This window comes from Paroedura picta, chromosome 1, assembly GCF_049243985.1.
Source record: "Paroedura picta isolate Pp20150507F chromosome 1, Ppicta_v3.0, whole genome shotgun sequence".
NCBI classification, from domain to species: Eukaryota; Metazoa; Chordata; class Lepidosauria; order Squamata; family Gekkonidae; genus Paroedura; species Paroedura picta.
The window spans coordinates 55,871,233-55,877,232 of record NC_135369.1 but is presented as its reverse complement, the minus strand read 5'-3'; the positions used below and the strand labels follow the sequence as shown (position 1 = coordinate 55,877,232).

At 41.7% G+C, this 6,000-nt stretch overlaps 1 protein-coding gene across 2 annotated transcripts in view; it reads left to right on the top strand.

Annotated features, from left to right (window-relative positions):
* Positions 1-837: 837 nt before the first annotated feature.
* Positions 838-6,000, top strand: part of LOC143838215 (spermatogenesis-associated protein 7 homolog) — a 91,044-nt gene continuing 85,881 nt past the window's right edge. For both annotated transcript variants that reach the window (XM_077339240.1, XM_077339231.1), the window contains exon 1: positions 838-942. The gene's annotated coding sequence lies outside the window, so the exon portion shown is untranslated. The remainder of the gene's footprint in view (positions 943-6,000) is intronic.

Here is a 6,000-nt window from a genome sequence, read left to right as displayed (position 1 = left end):
CTGCATTCTGCAGCGGGTTGAACTAGATTCTATGATTGAGATTTAGCTTCTTGGCTCTTGTTCATTCCAAAACTGCCATGGCAGCCATGTCTCCAGATTGCCCCTGGCTTGGCTGACAGGATGGAATTCTGTACTTGACGGGCTGGTGCGAAGCACCTTCTAATTGGCCCCTCCGCTTGTCAGTCCGGGGCCAAGGGGCCAATTGTTGCCCCCCCCATCCTAGACACCAATTACTGTTTTATTAAGAGAGAACAGATGGTGGCAGCCCAGCCCAGCCCAAATCCCATTATCCCATGTGTTTTGGAAGTGCAGGTATACAGTGCCTGCTGGTTCACTTCCATCTACATGATTGTTGTCACTCACTGTGCAAACATGAGACTGGAATCAATGGTCTTAGAAAGGTCTAAGCTGTGTAAATATCCCTGTGTGAATGTTTTTAACAGTTCTTTCTTCAATAACATTTTCTACCAATTTAACCGGGACAGTCATTTAGTTAACTGATCTATCATTTACTGTGTTCCCCCTAGAACCTATTTTTTAAAAAAAAATCAACAAGGCATTGTTTATTTCCCAGTCTTTGGGTATAGAGATTGAAATTAATGCTAAATCATACAATTTTATTATAAATTTACCAATGTTATTTTTTAAGTTTCTTAAAAATTCTTATGTGGATGTAAAGGGAAACTTGAAGGGAAATGGCAGGGATCCTGGCCCAAGCTGACCCGTGCAGTGTGGTTTCCAAGCAAGGTTCTATTTGCCCTGAACTCTTCATTGCTCCCAAGGTGACAGGTTTGTGGTTCCTGTTGTTATGGGAATAATCACACCGCTCACTAACACCTTCCTATAGCCTTTGCAGACTTCCTGAGAAAACACTGAGAAACCAGCCTGTCTTCCCTAGGGTCTGAGACTGGACCACGTTAGCAGTTTCGGCAGCTGCAGAGGGTAAGAAAAAATCTGAATGTTTTCCGCTTTCCTCTCCCACCCCCTTCTCTAAGAGTCTGTTTGTTCAGGGAATGAGGAAGGAATCTTGTGTTAACTTAAGAGTTCTAGTGTTCCTTTTTTCGCTAGGTATTTAGTCCCTTTGCTTGGTTTATATTATTGCAAAGCGTTAGTAAAAGAAACAGAGACATAAGGATACCAGGCAGTCAGGCACATTTTTTTCTTAATCTCATGGAATGCTGGTAGGGGCTCATGGGAATTGTAGTCCATGGACATCTGGAGGGCCACAGTTAGCCCCCCCCCCCCGCTCTAACTGACCCTGTACTAGAAGTTAAATCTTAGAGGGTGTTCCTGAACACATTTTGACTTAACCATGTATGCCTGTCAATGTATGCCTATGGGTTCAAATTACCAGTAGATCTCTTCTTTTCTGAGAACCGCACGGGCCCACAAGTATCCGGAGATTTCAGTATTTCTCAACCGAGTTGTGTTGTTCAGTCACAGCTACAAGCACTGCTGGATGCACAGACAGATCTCATGTTCTATTAAACATCCCTAAACGTAAGAAAAAATCATTATGCTAGTTAACAACACACCTTGCTCAGGAAAGCAATGCTGGGCAATCTATTGCAGAGTCAATGAGTACAACAGGAGCAGGCAAAGAAGTTTCAGCAACATGCATAATGGGTTATTCATTCATCTTTGTGGGATGGGTTATTCATTCATCTTTGGGAAATGAGCACTTCATTTTCATCTGGAAATGGTCACAAGGATAGGCTTACTTAATGCTCAGAAATTTATTTTATTTTATTTTTTTACTTAGCCCCATCTTAAGACAATACCTCATGGCAAGGTTTCTGATGATTCTCTTACCCAGTGGACACAACAAGCAGTGATACGTTTGAAAGGGCATACAGAAAGGATTTGAATTTCAGAAATATACACTGATTATCCTCCTAAAGTTCAATATACTATGACTGAACATCATGACACATGAATACCAGTGTGGGGATATTAATCACCCAGGATATTATAGCCATGTAGTATGCACAAGCACTGTTCTGCTCCAGCAGCTGCTATTGTAATATATACTACATTAGCAGTGCATAATGTCAAGGCACAACAGAGAATGGCAGGGAATGTGGGTCTGACAGTACTAGAATGATATAGAAATGTTGATGAATAGCGGATTCTTGTATAAGATAACATGGGTCTTGAAACAGGAAGTCACAGGTGCTTGATCGTTGCCTTGGCCTTATGGTTTCCCTCAAGAAGGAAGCTGCTGATCTGCCACTCTTCAGCAACATAAAGGTGAATGGTCAGTACATGGCCTGTACTTGTACTCACTCAGGGATCACATGACATGGGACCAATCAAGTTCCACCTAGATTGTGACTCTGATATGGCTCCTCAATCTGAGTAACCTATTTCTCAACCTATTTCTGAGAGCCAGTTTGGCGTAGTGGTTAGGAGTGCAGACTTCTAATCTGGCATGCCGGGTTCGATTCTGCGCTCCCCCACATGCAGCCAGCTGGGTGACCTTGGGCTCGCCATGGCACTGATAAAACTGTTCTGACTGAGCAGAGATATCAGGGCTCTCTCAGCCTCACCCACCCCACAGGGTGTCTGTTGTGGGGAGAGGAATGGGAAGGCGACTGTAAGCCGCTTTGAGCCTCCTTCGGGTAGGGAAAAGCGGCATATAAGAACCAACTCTTCTTCTTCTTCTATTTCTCAAGCATAGACTGAAGCAGCTTCAGATTTTCTGGATGAAAGATGAGAAATTTGTATATTGTTTGTAGCTATCATAATTAATGTAATCAATAATGCATAGAAGTCAGAGGAGGGATTACACCCTCTGTCTCCACTCTCCACCAGAAAGATCTGATTTTAAGTTCATAGAAATGAATGGGCATAAAATACAGTATTTGCTGGCATATAAGACTACTTTTCCCCCCTGAAAAACATGCCTCCAAGTGGGGGGGGTCGTCCTATACACCGGGTGCACTTCAGTTGGGATAGACATAGTTGCCCATAGTGGCCCATAGTACTGTAATGTAATGTAACAAACTCTATATTTTGAGTGGAAATGTTGGGGGGTCGTCTTATACGCCCAGTCGTCTTATACGCCGGCAAATACGGTATATATTTGTTGTAACTGACATAATTGCTAGAACAATGTCTGAGTCCAATGGCACCTTTAAAACCATCAAAGTTTAATTCTGGGTATAAACTTTTGTGTGCATGCATGTGTCTTTCAGATACTTCTCCAAATGAAGTGTGTAGGCATACAAAAGCTTAGACCCAGAATTAACCTTTGTTGGTCTTAAAAGTACTGCTGAACTCAGATTGTGTTCAAGCGCTCCCCACCTGAAACTGTCATAATTAATGTAATCAATAGCACATGAAAGGGTGGGAAAGGATTGCATCCACTATCCCTACTCTTCCCCAGAAAGATCAGAAGAGAAATTATGTGCATAGAAGTGTATGGGCATAAACACTCTCCATGCAATCAGGAATTTTGCTTTCAAGTTCACTGACAAAATGGAAAGATCCCTACACCTTTACCACTACATGTATTTAGGTTCTGTTCAGATGCCTGACTGAATACAGGGAGGTTAAGAGTAGGGAAAGAGATGTGATCATGTACTCATCCCCCTCTATGTATTCACCTGAATGTTTGAAAGAGGCTCTGCTACAAAGTTGTTCTGTTATCTTTGCAATACCTACAATTGGGGGAAGAAGGATACACAGCTATGGCTAATTCACCAACATGGTTCCGTGGAGCCAACATTGTAATCATCCACTTTGAGCTGCTTACATCAGCACAGCTCTACTGCTTCTGATTGTTAGGAGCAGCCTTTTCTAATGGGATTACAGTTTACAAACAGACTAATATAATTGACTTGTTCTGTTTCAAAGCACCATTGTATCTGAGTGACCACATGCCACTTCAATGTCATTGGGATGCCTGTTGATAAAAACTGGTTGGACTCAGAGTGCTTATATTAGTTGTGGCATAATTAGGTGGGGGGTGGTGATGAAGAAACGTGCTAGATAACCCAAATAATGTAACTTAATAGCAGGCAAAAACACTGAGAAGAATCAATGACCCCCAAAACAGAAGAAGAGTTGGTTCTTATATGCCGCTTTTCTGTACCTGAAGGAGTCTCAAAGTGGCTTACAGTCTCTCCACAACAGACACCCTGTGAGGTGGGTGAGGCTGACAGAGCCCTGATATCACTGTTTGGTCAGAACAGCTTTATCAGCGCCATGGCAAGCCCAAGGTCACCCAGCTTGCTGCATGTGCAGAATCGAACCCGGCTTGCCAGATTAGAAGTTCGCACTCCTAACCACGACACCAAACTGGATGGTGGTACTATGTTGTCTGCTTACTGAGTTATCGCCACAAGGAAGAGCTACTTGTGCTCTGCCTTGCAGCTATGTTGTTATAACTCCCATTTCAATTTCGGCTCCTGCACAATTAGTTCACTATTGCCTTCATGAGTGGTTGGAATCTGATGCCTACAGCAGATAGACCTATCTCCTTGAAAATCCTGTGGGCAGGCCTCTTGCATTGGGCTTTGCAATCCAGACATTTTATTGAATGCCAGTCCATAGGGCAATATGCCTTTCCACGCTGCTTAATAAAATGAGAGTGCTCTGTAACTGTTCAATAAACATTGTTTATTGCTGATGCTATGAGCTCAGATCTCATTAACACACTATTGGAATGCCATACTGTGATTAAAATTCTCACTGTGTGTTTAAATTGAAAAAAAGAGAATAATTAGGGGAAACCATAGGTGTTAAAAATAGAACAAACAGTGAAGGGAATACTGCTGATCCATAAACCAAATCTTTACTTGTTTCTTCGCTGACTTAGAGCAGATATCGGCAGCTGGCAAGCCCCAAACTCACTGACAGGTACCATCAGCCGATCCACTGCCTACCTGGTCTCTATTCTGAAATGGGTGAGACTTTTGCACCGCCCAGAAAGAGGACGGAGATCCTCAATAGGCCATATGAAAGAAAAAAAAGACCAAAGGAAAAATATATGCACGTGTATTGCTAGTGATTATATAATATCTCTTGGGCGAGTACCTTGTACATAAAAATACAACATAGTACAACAACTGATAAATGAACACCATGATCTCCTTGGGGGGAAATGTTAGGGACTACAATTAGGAAATTCTAAAAAATTGAGAATATTCCTTTATTGCCCAGTACCATATGAGGAACCATTACAAATTTAGAAGGAAAATCCAGCTAGTATGTGCTTCTTAGTGTTTTAAGTTGTCATCCTTTTACCTTAACTCCACTGAATCTGTACGCTGCTAATGGTACCAAGACAGTTACTTGGCACTGATGAATTGCTGCTCTATTTTTAAACTGCAATCAAGCCATTGATCGGTTAATCACCTCAATTAACCAATAAGTGCTTGTAGCTCTTTAAACAGCACATACATCTATGAACCAGTAAACCTTGAATCACAACATGAGATCTGATTGAGAATATATGGGAACATTGTTAGGAAAGGGAACAGATAACTTAAAGGAAACTACAGGCCGCTACTTTCCAGAAAGGTCAAGTAACAGTAGTAATGTCTGGCAAGTAAAATTTAGAATCATAGAACGTACAAGTAATTGTGTTGCATTTGCTAAATAAATAAGACCTGAAAAGCATTGAAACTCTTGATATATTTGGCAAATTTTGAGAACTGCTTCAGAAACTTGGTATCTGAGATCTTTGTTCTTTAGGTTCCTCTATCATAGCCTTTCTCAATTTTTTTACCATTGAGAAATCCTTAAGACCTTCTTCAGGCTTTGAGACATACCAGAAGTGGTACAATCATGCAGCATATGGCTGGGAAGCATAGCTGTGTACATGCCCCTCCCCTCCCCATCCCTCCAGGCCCATCATTGGCCATTTTGGAAGGGGGAAAAACAGGTCAACATGACCATATATGGTCTTATCACCCACAAACTTTTTAAATTATATTAAAAATTAATTAACTCCTATCCATTTGGGAAACCCTTCCAGGGCCATCTGTATCAAAT